The sequence below is a fragment of the Lepidochelys kempii genome, chromosome 3, assembly GCF_965140265.1.
Source record: "Lepidochelys kempii isolate rLepKem1 chromosome 3, rLepKem1.hap2, whole genome shotgun sequence".
Taxonomy (NCBI): Eukaryota; Metazoa; Chordata; order Testudines; family Cheloniidae; genus Lepidochelys; species Lepidochelys kempii.
This window is the reverse complement of record NC_133258.1, coordinates 166,527,425-166,541,398: the sequence shown is the minus strand read 5'-3', so window position 1 is coordinate 166,541,398 and position 13,974 is coordinate 166,527,425. Positions and strand designations below refer to the sequence as shown.

The 13,974-nt window shown below is 43.4% G+C and overlaps 1 long non-coding RNA gene across 5 annotated transcripts in view; it reads right to left on the bottom strand.

The window, feature by feature from the left end:
- The window catches only part of LOC140909522 (uncharacterized), a 147,153-nt gene that overhangs the window by 61,328 nt on the left and 71,851 nt on the right, over nt 1-13,974 (bottom strand). For all 5 annotated transcript variants that reach the window (XR_012158253.1, XR_012158252.1, XR_012158249.1 and 2 more), the window contains one exon: nt 10,538-10,713. This is a non-coding gene — a long non-coding RNA (uncharacterized lncRNA). The remainder of the gene's footprint in view (nt 1-10,537; nt 10,714-13,974) is intronic.

Here is a 13,974-nt window from a genome sequence, read left to right as displayed (position 1 = left end):
TCAGGCAGTGGGAAGGAACCAGGAGAGCTAGGTTCTCCTCCTGACTGCCATTGACCTGCTGTGTGACCTTAGGTATGTCGTTTGACCTCCCTGGGCCTGTGTCCCCATCTATAAAATAGGGAGATATTTACTCATCTTTGTGAAGTGCTCTGAGAGACATCGGTGGAAAGCCCTAGAGAGTAAAGTCTTATTACTAAGCTTGCAAAGAAAGGATAAAAGGGGAAAATGACACTCTTTATTTGAGAGAATTTTCTCTCTTTACATTTGCATCCACAGAAGGAAATTACAAGATGTGCATTAAAGGGTCAAGTACTGCCTCCACCTCTGTGGCCACATGAGGGTTCCCTGATGCTATTTTGCTGCCCAAGGAAGTAGCAGAATTTGAAGGATTCACATAGGAGACACACATCTTCTCCATGGGATAGCATGCTGTAGTAAGAGGTCCTGAAACATAAACGCTTGTATCAGAGAGGCCTAAAGCCTGGTCTGAGGCCTAAAGCCTGAACCAAAGTACTTCCAGGCATTGCTAAGCAAAGTAGGGCTGTGAGCCAGAGGCAGGCCCTAACTGCAGAACTTGGCAAGAAAAGGGCTCCGAGAAAGCACGCACTAATGATATTAGTAGTAATAAGAGGAACGTGTGCCAAGATGGCACCTGGACATCCCAATACGAGGACACTTCACAGAGATAACAAGGAACAGTCAGGTGCATCACGAAGACAGGGTCAAAAGGACAGCATGATGGACAGATCTGTTTGTTTGAACCAACATGATCGAAGGGGGAGACAGCACCTTAATGAGTCAAGGGGCTATACCTCAATACGTCAGTAGGGATGAGTAATCTGTCCTGCAATTGTATAAAAATAGGTCCCAGAGTGCATAACTTTGTCCAGCGTAGGGGGCAGTTAAGTGTCCCGCCACTGACTGAGCTGTGTCCATTGCCAGGGGGCACATATTCGTAGTATGTCCTGTAGAGTCTATAGGAATCTATTACTGTGCTTCGTTTGACAATAAACCTGGCCGGGTGCCTTCGTACCTTATTAGAGTCTGTAGTCTTTGGGGGTTCCCTTGGGGTCTGCTGTGTCAGCTATCTGCGCAGAGTTGGGGCAGCACACAGAGGGAACACGCATGCAGCCGACTGTTATCATCATTGAACCAGAGCAGAGCACATCACCTGTAGCTACTGACAACACATGCCATTCTGCAGAAGCTCCTGGCAAGGCCGCATTCAGGGAGAGAAGAAAGCGGGAGAGCAGGTAGTTGATGAGATCAGAGGATCTGCTGTGGAACAGATCCCGCAGCAGAGGTGAATAAGGGGAATATAGGGAAACAACCTTCACAGAGCAGCTCTGCCGATGCTCATGGCTCATAGACTCATAGACTTTAAGGTCAGAAGGGACCATTATGATTGTCTAGTCTGACCTCCTGCATAACGCAGGCCACAGAATCTCACCCACCCACTCCTGTAACAAACCTCTGACCTATGTCTGAACTACTGAAGTCCTCAACTCGTGGTTTGAAGACTTCAAGGTGCAGAGAATCTTCCAGCAAGTGACCCGTGCCCCACGCTGCAGAGGAAGGCAAAAAACCCCCAGGGCATCTGTCAATCTGCCCTGGAGGAAAATTCCTTCCCGACCCCAAATATGGCAATCAGCTAAACCCTGAGCATGTGGGCAAGATTCACCAGATACCCAGGAAAGAATTCTCTGCAGTAACTCAGATCCCACCCTATCTATTGTCCCATCACAGGCCACTGGGCATATTTACCACTAATAGTCAAAGACCAATTAATCCCATCATACCATCCCCTCCATAAACTTATCAAGTTTAGTCTTGAAGCCAGACATGTCTTTGACCTCCACTGCTCCCCTTGGAAGGCTATTCCAGAACGTCACTCCTCTGATGGTTAGAAACCTTCGTCTAATTTCAAGTCTAAACTTCCTGATGGACAGTTTACATCCATTTGTTCTTGTGTCCACATTGGTACTGAACTTAAACAATTCCTCTCCCTCCCTGGTATTTATCCCTCCGATATATTTATAGAGAGCAAACGTCTCTCCCCATAGCTTTCTTTTGGTTAGCCAAACTCTTTGAGTCTCCCTTCATAAGACAGGTTTTCCATTCCTCGGATCATCCTAGTAGCCCTTCTCTGTACCTGTTCCAGTTTGAATTCATCCTTCTTAAACATGGGACACCAGAACTGCACACAATATTCCAGATGAGGTCTCATCAGTGCCTTGTATAATGGTTCTAACACCTCCTTATCCCTGCTGGAAATACCTCACGTAATGCATCCCAAGACCACATTAGCTTTTTTCACAGCCATATCACATTGGCAGCTCACAGTCATCCTGAGATCAACCAATACTCCAAGGTCCTTCTCCTTCTCTGTTACTTCCAAGTGATGTGTCCCCAGTTTATAACAAAAATTCTTGTTATGAATCCCTAAATGCATGACCTTGCACTTCTCATTATTAAATTTCATCCTATTACTATTACTCCAGTTTACAAGGTCATCCAGATCTCCCTGTGTGATATCCTGGTCCCTCCCTCTCTGTATTGGCAATACCTCCCAGCTTCGTGTCATCTGCAAACTTTATTAGCACATTCCCACTTTTTGTGCCAAGGTCAGTAATAAAAAGATTAAATATGATTGGTCCCAAAACTGATCCCTGAGGAACTCCACTAGTAACCTCCTTCCAGCCTGACAGTTCACCTTTCAGTATGACCCGTTGTAGCCTTCCCTTTAACCAATTCCTTATCCATCTTTCAATTTTCATATTGATCCCCATCTTTTCCAATTTAGCTAATAATTCCCCATGTGGAACTGTATCAAATGCCTTACTGAAATCCAGGTAGATTAGATCTATTGCATTTCCTTTGTCTAAAAGAATCAGCTATCTTCTCAAAGAAAGTGATCAGATTGGTCTGGCAAGATCTACCTTTTATAAAACCATGTTGTATTTTGTCCCATTTACCATTGACCTCAATGTCCATAACTACTTTCTCCTTCAAAAATTTTTCGAAGACCTTCCATACTACCGATGTCAAACTAACAGGCCTGTAGTTATCCGGATCACCTTTTTTCCCTTTCTTAAAAATAGGAACTATGTTAGCAATTCTCCAGTCATATGGTACAACCCCAGAGTTCACAGATTCATTAAAAATTCTTGCTAATGGGCTTGCAATTTCATGTGCCAGTTCCTTTAATGTTCTTAGATGAAGATTTGGGCCCCCCGATTTAGTCCCATTAAGCCGTTCGAGTTTGGCTTCTACCTTGGATGTGGTAATATCTACCTCCATATCCTCATTCCCATTTGTCATCCTACTTTTATCCCTAAGTTCCTCAATAAAGGCTGAGGCAAAGTATTTGTTTAGATATTGGGCCATGCCTAGATTATCCTTAGCCTCCACTCCAGCCTCAGTGTTTAGCGGTCCCACTTCTTTCTTTGTTTTCTCCCTATTTATATGGCTATAGAACCTTTTACTATTGGTTTTAATTCCCTTTGCAAGGTCCAACTCTACAGGCTTTTGGCTTTTCTCATTTTATCCCTACATGTTCTGACCTCAATAAGGTAGCTTTCTTTGCTGATCCCTCCCAGCTTCCACTCCCTGTAAGCTTTCTGCTTTTTCTTAATCACCTCTCTGAGATGCTTGCTCATCCAACTTGGTCTGCAACTCATGCCTATGAGTTTTTTCCCCTTTGTTAGGATGCAGGCTTCGGATAGTTTCTGCAACCTTGATTTGAAGTAATTCCAGGTCTCCTCTGCCTTTAGATCCACAAGTTCTTTAGTCCCATCCACTTCCCTAACCAATTTCCTTAATTTTTTGAAGTTAGCCCTTTTGAAGTAAAAAAACCCTAGTCACAGATCTATTTTTGTTTATCCTTCCATTTAGTTTGAACTGAATTAGGTCATGATTGCTCAAACCAAGATTATCCCCTACAACTATTTCTTCTATGCGGTCCTCACTACTCACCAAAACCAAATCTAAAATGGCATCCCCTCTTGTTGGTTCAGCAAGGAAGGAATCCATCAGCTATCGCATCCAGGAAAATCTGAGCCCTATTATTATTACTAGCACTTGTCCTCCAGTCTATATCTGGGAAGTTAAAGTCTCCCATGATCACACAATTCCCATTAGTAATTACTTCATTGAAAACATTAAAGAGGTCTCTATCCTTATCCAAATCGGATCCCGGCAGTCGATAGCACACCCTAAGCACTATCCCAGGGGAGGCTCTAGTAGCTTTCTTCCCCAATGTGATTTTTGCCCAGACAGACTGTCTTATCCATTCCATCACTTCTTATTTCTTTACAGTCTACCTCATCATAGATATACAATGCTACTCTACCACCTTTGCCTTTATTTCGGTCTTTCCTAAACAGCACATACCCTTCAATACCTGTAGTCCAGTCATGACTACTATTCCACCATGTCTCTGTTATCCCTATAATATCTAGTTTCACTTCCTGCACCAATACTTCCTCCATTTTCCTACTTCCTCCATTTTGTTACCTAGGCTCCTCGCATTAGTGTACAAACATCTTAATTTTTGCTGTCTGGCTTCTCTCACATTCTTTACCTGATTAGGCACAGACATTCTACCACCAGTATCACCTATTAGACTGGTATCTACACTACCCTTCCTCCTTTTATCTATTCTCCTACCCACGGCTGTATCCTTTCTTACTTCTCCCAACCATCTCCCCCAAATTACTAGTTTAAAGCTCTCTTAATCAGTTTATTAAGACTCCATCCTAGAAGTCTATTTCCCTCCCTACTCAGGTGAAGTCCATCCCGAGAGAACAGTCCTCTGTCCATGAATGCTTCCCAATGGCCATAGATCCCAAAGCCCTCCTTATAGCACCACTGCCTGGGAAGAGAATTCCTCTCCTTGCCCCTTCCTTGTTCACTCAGGCAGCAATGAGGATTTAATTCTAAAACAAATGGTAGAAAAAGAACAGATTCCAGGACTGCCCAATATTTTAAGCAATAGTTATTCCTGGAGAGACATATTAACTATATTGGTTTGGAATTTCTTTCCTGTGTGTGAGATGGCAGGAAACAATTCTAAATGTATCCATTCAATATAACAAGGCCCAGTCATGGATCATGTGAAATGGAAATGAATTTTGAAATGCCATGTGGGTTTAAACTCATATTTTCCATAAATCTTGTTCTGTTGAATGGTTTATGCTTTTCACTAGCAAATTCTGTATGTAGGCAAGTCTTGCTCACCAGCACAGTCATATTATTAAATTAAAATGTCAAGGTCAAAGGATAAAATTACATCCATAGTTAACAGAGATGGTTCCAATCCAGAACCAGATGCTAATACAAACTTTTCCTTTCATGTTTGGGTTCAGATTCAGCCTACAGTTGAAAAAGGGACCAGCTGCAAAGTTGGGAACTGGATGCAGGAGCAAGCTTCCCAAAGTTCATGGGTGTTTGGATCTGGGTTTCTACTTTGGGCTCATCTCTAATACTTCCGCTGGTGTAATATCATTAAAAACTTAGCTTGTATCAAACTGTAAAGCCCTGATTCTTCTCTTAGTTACTTTTGTGTAAACCAGGAGTAACTTCATTGAAGTCCAATACCTGGCACAACCCCAAAGATGCTTTATCTTGCATCCTGCTGCTTCTGCACCCAGGGGCTGTACCAACAGTTGAGGACTGGCCAGAGGTTGTGGCTCCCCAATCACAATCTACCTCAGGGACTGCAAGAGGGTTGGCACAGAGCAAGTTACACTGGCCGCACCCACCTGGCAATCCCCCAGTCTGTCGGAATCCCTAGAAGCTGGCTAAAATGCCTTTAGGGCTGCTTTGCACCTCCAAAACAGCACTAGACAGTCTTAGTGGGGGCCAGAATCTGGCTGATAGCCACTGTTTATGCACCTTGCATTTTGGCATCATCATAGTGTGTTGGCTGAATATTCAAATTGTACCTACAAGCACATTCCTTTAACCCAGTTGCATCCTGCCCTTGGATGTATTATATATAGCTAAAGTGACTTTCCTAAGCACAGAGGGAAGGGAGCATACACAGAGAAAGACAGAAACACGTGCACAGGAGAACAAATGTCCCTTATTTTTTCCCCTGAACAAAGTAGATGCTGATCTCAATGGAGTTGAGGGTATTTAGCACCTCTTAGGAAGTAATCAACAACTTGAAGGATCCTATGTTGCATTCCTTAATAAGAAGTTACAAACCTCAGGGTCGAACCTTACAATGTCATGTTTCTTTCCCTTTTGGTCAGCTCATACTGCAAATCAATTTTGAAAATCTAGATATAGCCACAGGAAACCCAGAGTCTGCTAGAGAGCAGCAACACTGCAAAGCACAGATACAAAGTAAGGTAATTCCAAAGACATTCACAGCAAAATATCTGAAAGTTTGTTCAATCCCATCAACATTTATTCCTAGATTGCCACAAGAAGAAAAACAAATATATATAAAAAGATTTTAGCGACACTGCTGCCAAAAGACCCTGCTGATGGTAATAAGAGAATAGAGTTACCTAGTGTCAGAGTTACACTGAACCCTTCTATTTAATCATGTTCCTGTTTGTTCTGTGCAGTATTTATTTTTATTACTGAATATATTCGCTTAGAATTCCAATAGTAGGTGCAGTCTGAGAAAAACAAGCTTAAAATACCACATGCACAATGTGTGATGGTGACTTAGGGCATGATTTTCACACTTGGGGGCCTAAATGTAGACACCTAAATCCACTGACCTCAATAGTGACTGTGAATGCTCAGCATCTCTGAAAACCACACCCTTTATTTAAGTTGCCTGTAAAGGGGCTAGGCCGGGGCTCGGCCCTCTCCGGGGCACCGGCTCACTACACATAGTTGACTTTGGGGGAATTTGTCTGGCTACCGGAGTCTCCCTCGGCAGCCCTTGCGGTAACTGGAATGAACACCGTAGGCCAAGACCCTGAGTCAGAGCGGGGCACTAATACTCAGTAGCTCAGGCCCTCAGGCAGGGGCTGAGCAACTAGCCCAATGTTAGCAGGCCAGGTCCTGGGTCAGGGCGGAGCCCGAAACAGTCAATAGCTCAGGCCCTGAGGCAGGGGCTAAGCAACACAGCATGTGTGAATTAGCCCAGGCCTCCAAGGACCTGGAAGAGGGGGGGACTGCCACCCACGAGTTGGGTGGCAGAGGGGACGCAGGCCCACCCACTCCACTGCATCCCAGCCCGGGGCCCTAGCAGCGGCCAACTGGGTCAGTGGGGATCCTGACCGCAACACACTGACATGGGTTCTGACAGAGTTACAGCCAGACTGAGGTAGGCTGTCCCCAGGCTACTTTCTAACTCCCCTCCTTCTGGTACCTGGGTCACGGCGGTCTTCTCCGGGGGGTCCAGCACCAGGGGTTCCTCGGGGCAGTGGACAAGCGGCAAGCCCGGTAATTCCCCTGGATAGCGGGCGCAGGGCAGGTCAGGCCAGTCTTGGCGGGGACCTGGGGCCACGGGGTTTTCCCAGTTGCAGGCTAGGCTGGCTACATCTGTCCTCCCCGGCAGCTGGTCCTCTAGTGAGCTCTGAGGGCCCAACTTTATACTTCCGGGTTGCACCGTTCTACTTCCGGGTTGCCCGCCTGTCCCTCTGAGGGGCAGGTTCAGAGCTTCCTGGCTCTGCCCACTCTGGTGTCTGGAGGGGCTCGACCCTCTCCGGGGCAGCGGGGAGCCACACCGCCTCGCTACAGTGCCCAACAGTCCCAGTCCAGTGGAGCACTTAAGTAAGTGCATATCTTTCAGCATGTGAGTAGTCCCATTGCCGTTAATAAAGCAAGTAGTACTTTGCTGGATGGGGGCCTAATTATGGATTTGGCTTTTGAACTATAGACTCCAAGGTTTGAACATTTTGGCTTTAGTGATCTAGGTGAAATAAAACTGGTTGTTTCAACTAAGGTGTAGGCTCTGTAGCAAAACAGGGGTTTGCATAACAACTACTAGCATCATTATGGACATCTTGGACCTGCTCCTGCTCCGACTGAAAGTTGATGGGAGTTCTGCCACTGGCTTTAATGGGAGTGGAATCAGGCCCTTGCTGCTAGTCTCTGCAAAGAGGTCTGGTCTTGAAAAGGCTTGGAGACTAAGGATTAGGTCATGGTGGCCCTGAAGTGCTTTGCCACTCCTGTGGGTTGTCCCTCTATATCTGAATTGAGACATGTTGTCAGGGCACCAAAAGGCAAGCTATTGTGTGCTGTCGCTGTCTATGCTGTACCTATCCTAGGGATAAAGAAAATACTTCAGTTTCCAGTGCTGAAAATCTGGCACCTTTTACTCACCATGCAATTTTCTAAAAAAAAAATTTTTTTTTAAAGAGGAAAGAAAAGTTTCCCTAATTACTGCATTTTGTTCCTGAAACTGTCAACTGACCCATCACACTGTGCTGAGTCATGTGAGGTTGCCTAAGTCCCATCACATTATATAATCTAGCGGATACTGCTATGAGGCACTGCACATCTGTCATATTAGCCAAGTGGATGGTGCAGAGGGAGGCATTTTTAAAATGTGTTGGGATTCTGAAAAGTGCAGAACCCATAAAACATTCCTCCTAACTGACTGCTCCCAGAACATTCCATGGCCAATAAATGTAAGTAGACAGCAAAATACAAGGGACTCCTGAAGGCATGTATTTGTAGCTAATGTACTGTACATACGTGTCTCCATTCTCCAGTATCAAGGGCCAAGCATCTCCCATTGAAGGCAATGGCAAAACAGAAGCAGGATGGACAGTCCCCAAATTCCACCCTGATTTAGGACCTAATCCTATGAGGTGCTGAGAGCCAGACAGGAAGTTATGAGCACCCTCACCTCCACTGACTTCTACCAGTGATACTCCACAACCTGCAGGATTGGATCCTCACGCCACAAACAATCTCATAAATCCAGGGGGGTTGCACAGATTATAGATCAGGTCAGAATTTAACCAGAGAATTAGAAACTGACCAAATTCTCTGCTGAAGTTAAGGCTATAGAGGCACTTTAATTAGAACATAATTTGCAGAAATATGACACTGTGGTTCTTTTTGGCCATTTTGGAGTTTTGTGTTTGGAGTGGGTGTTCTCCATTTAAGAAACTGACCAGATGTTATTTTTGTAATCTGATAACTCAAGAAATGGTTTAATTTTTTAAAACTCAGACTTGCCATGAGTTTAGCCCTCAATGAGGATAGGGCCTTGATATGTTAGGAGAAATTAGAATTAAATTTTAGAATTAAAGATGATACAGTGGAATCTACACAAGAGACCACTCTTATTCGGCAACCTCCTTTTTAGAGAGACCCTCCCAAAGTACCCCCACACATAATGGGCCAAATTCATCCCTGGTGTTACTCCTTTGCTTTCAGTGAAATAATACCATGGTGAATTTGGCCCACTGAAGATAAATCTGTTCCTTTTCCTTATCATATACAACTTAATAAGTATTAAACTAAGAAGGTTCTATAGTAATTCCTCTATGGAATTTAACCGAAAATGCTAACCTTTCTAGGGTGTTTTTGAACCACCCTATTAAAATTCTACCATAGGGATATAATTTTCTGCTAAATTCAATAGGTACTTTCCCTAAGACTGTATTAGAACACCACTTACATTAAATAACTGATCTTCATCCCAAATAGATGCTTAAGTCAGATTTCACTGTGAAATGAGTTGGAAAGGACATAAGGAAATGCACAATACCAAACCTTTCAGAACCAATGTAAGTACCTACCAGGCTCACACTGCCTGGCATGGGCATGGGCTTTCTTACTTTGATAAATCAATCCTGACCTCTTGCCTGACTTTGCTTCCTCAAAATGTCCATAAAAAAGAATAATTTTTAAAATTGGGAACCAACAAGTTGGGTGCATAATAAAATCACATCTCATGATCTATTGCTGTAACCTTTATCCTTTCCATATCTCACACCCACCTTTTTTTTTTTGCCATCTCTCATTGTCCTTTGACCAACTAATAAAATCAATGAATCTATTTGCCTTTAGCTAATAAAACCAGTGAGAGTAGAGAATGCTTAGATTTTCACTCTGTCAAGCCCTTAGACTCCTCACAGCAGGGATTTGTCTTTTTAAAGGGGTCAGGTATACCACTAGTGCTCTAAGAATAATACAAACCAATCTGGAGATATGCTTCTTAGAGAAAGAAGGGACACATTTTTAAAACGACATCTGTTTTTGTACCCACAATTGTGCACTTTGTCAATTGCAGGTGTAAAACAGTGGGTACAATCAACTCTGAGCACAAAGTATAACACCTGTCTAATAATTTGATTTGCACGTGCAGTCAGGTTAGTAGAGGTCTAAATGCTCCAGTGTTTGCCTACAGCTGACTGCCTCAGATTGAAGGTGCAAAATTACAGGCATAAGTGTAGACACCAGACTGACGTCCGTTCAAATATCTGACCCAACATTAATAATATTTTTCACCTCTGAGATGCTTTAAAATAATTAATCCAGTATCACAACATCAGGAAGAAGTGATGACTTGGTCATAGAGGGCACTGTTTAAAAAGCAATGACTGAGACTTACCCATGCACAATAAGGAGAGACTAGCTAGACACCTAAACATTTCGCAAAGCCTAGGAAGGGGACGGTTAAAGCAGGATCCTTGCAATCCAAGCCTCTGGTCAGCTAGGTCCAGATGGAGCAGTGAGTCAGACTTGCAATGGGTAATAGATCGACCACCTACACAAGGAAGGACAACTCTGAAAAATAAGGGACAAGTTTATTTTCAAGGGACGCCATGCCCACAATATTTTACTATGGTACAAAATAAATGCATTTGTCCTATAATGTGTGATCTTTTGCATGAGAGCTGCCTGAATGCAGCCTTTTTATCAGGTCAAATGTTTCTTGGTAGCTTCTTACTGGATATGGGTCACAGGATGCTAGGCACCGAAAAAACAACATCCCTTAAAATACAGGACAGGTGGTCACTTTAGGTGACATAGATGACAGATGCCTACTAAGGTGGTCTTGATCATGGGTGCCAACTTCTCCTAGTGCTGGTGGGTGCTCGTATCCCCCCGCTCTGCCCCCATTCCAACCCCTTCCCCAAATCCCCACCCTGGCCCCAGCTCCTCCCCTGAGCACGCCGTGTTCCCACTTCTCCCACCCACACCTTGTTACGCCACAAAACAGCTGTTTTGCAGCAGCAAGTGCTGGGAGGAGAAGCAGGCATGACGCACTCAGGGGAGGAAGCGGAGGTGAGCTGGGGCAGGGGGGCAGGGTGTTTGGCTGCCGGTGGGTGCAGAGCACCCACCAATTTTTCTCCATGGGTGCTCCAGCCCCGGAGCACCCACAGAGTTGGTGCCTATGGTCTTGATACCTCACTTGATAGGGAGACGGAAGTCCACTGAAAGGAATATTATGAGGGAGGGTCTCTTCAGGGTACAGTATTAGCAGGAATGCTGACTTTTAGGGGACAGGGTGTCAAAATGTTGGTGGACTGGTTTATGATTATTTACATTATAGTAGCATCTGGAAACCCATCAAGAATCAGCTCCTATTGTTCTAGTCACTGTACAGACAAATAACAGTTCCTGCCCCAGAGTGTTCACAATCTTAACTTCAAACAGGACACAACAACTAGGTGAAATAAACAAACAGGGTGGTGGCCACAGGGGTTGGGAGTATGAGGTAGCAATAAAGCAGAGTTTAGCAGAAGAGCTGAAATCATGGCTTCTTGTTTCCCTAACCATTTCTTCATAACCTTCACTGCACTTTGACATCACGGCACAAAAGTGGATGACCTGAAGATGCAGGTCCTTAATGCCAAAATTTCTTGTCAGTCTTAGGAGTCCTTTTATATCTCTCCCTTCATAACACTTCATCTGTTTTTATTGCTGTTAACAGCACAACAGAAATAGGTTAAAAACTGCACTGATGTACCAATTCTGATGCAAATTCTGAAAGACAAGGAATGACTGGCAATCACTTGAATGCTGCAACATGTGGGAAATCTATACCTACAGATGTAACACTGTGAAATGCTTTGGTCTACAGTAAACCTTGATCACATGATCCAATACATCTGCGCTGAGTCATGTGCTGGGGATTTCCCAGCTGTAGAGTCTCTCTCCCAAAACACACCATAGTTAAAAACAATCCAGTCACTACGTAATCAGCAGTCATGTGACAACATTTTTTTTCTCCCAAAAGACTGAAACAACAGAGTCTGGATTCAAAAGGATTGTGGCTCAGCAAACTGCAGTTCCTGCTGGCTCCTCCTCTGATATTTATCACATTAACATAGTACAACCTATAAGTAGTCCCAGGGCCTTTAAATTAGAAGAAATAGTTCTTCCTACCTTCTCATTAGGGCAAAATATTTCTTTAGAAAAATGATCAAAACAAGCATTTTAGGTAGCACAAAATATGTGTGTTAATTAAAGGAAGGATTGTTGTGTTTTAATTCTTTGGCTGTTCCGGTTTTTGGTTTGTTTTTGTTGTTAAATGCTCCTCTCCTTCCTCATTTGCAAAGCAGCCTATAATATCACAGGGGTGACTGCAGCTTTGTTTCTCTGTTAGCAGACTATTTCTTTTAATCCTATCATCATTTCTGTGCCCTGGATAACAGTGGGCGCTATGCATTTCCAATTCCCTCTACGGTCTGTTTACTGTGATCACTCTTTAGACATTCTGTCTAATTAGCAGGCCTAAGTTGTAGACCAAGCTGGATGAGCAAGCATCTCAGAGAGGTGATTAAGAAAAAGCAGAAAGCTTACAGGGAGTGGAAGCTGGGAGGGATCAGCAAGGAAAGCTACCTTACTGAGGTCAGAACATGAAGGGATAAAGTGAGAAAGGCTAAAAGTCAAGTAGAGTTGGACCTTGCAAAGGGAATTAAAACAATAGTAAAGGGTTCTATAGCCATATAAATAAGAAGAAAACAAAGAAAGAAGAAGTGAGACCACTAAACACTGAGGATGGAGAGGAGGTTAAGGATAATCTAGGCATGGCCCAATATCTAAACAAATACTTTGCCTCAGTCTTTAATGAGGCTAATGAGGATCTTAGGGATAATGGTAGCATGACAAATGGGAACGAGGATATGGAGGTAGATATTACCATATCTGAGGTAGAAGCGAAACTCGAACACCTTAATGGGACTAGATCGGGGGGCCCAGATAATCTTCATCCAATAATATTAAAGGAATTGGCACATGAAATTGCAAGCCCATTAGCAAGAATTTTTAATGAATCTGTAAACTCAGGGGTTGTATCATATGATTGGAGAATTGCTAACACAGTTCCTATTTTTAAGAAAGGAAAAAGAAGTGATCCGGGTAATTACAGGCCTGTTAGTTTGACATCGGTAGTATGCAAGTCCTTCGAAAAATTTTGAAGGAGAAAGTAATTAAGGACATTGAGGTCAATGGTAAATGGGAAAAAATACAACACAGTCTTACAAAAGGTAGATCGTGCCAAACCAACCTGATGTCCTTCTTTGAGAAAGTAACAGATTTTTTAGACAAAGGAAATGCAGTGGATCTAATTTACCTACATTTCAGTAAGGCGTTTGATACCGTGCCACATGGGGAATTATTAGTTAAATTCAAAAAGATGGGGATCAATATGAAAATTGAGAGGTGGATAAGGAATTGGTTAAAGGGGAGACTACAGCAGGTCATACTGAAAGGCGAACTGTCAGGCTGAAGGGAGGTTACCAGTGGAGTTCCTCAGGGATCAGTTTTGGGACCAATCACATTTAATCTTTTTATTACTGACCTCGGCACAAAAAGTGGGAGTGTGCTAATAAAGTTTGCGGATGATACAAAGGTGGGAGGTATTGCCAAGTTAGAGAAGGACCAGGATATCATACAGGAGGATCTGGATGACCTTGTAAACTGGAGTAATAGTAATAGGATGAAATTTAATAGTGAGAAGCGTAAGGTCATGCATTTAGGGATTAATAACAAGAATTTTAGTTATAAGCTGGGGACTCATCAATTAGAATTAACGGAAGA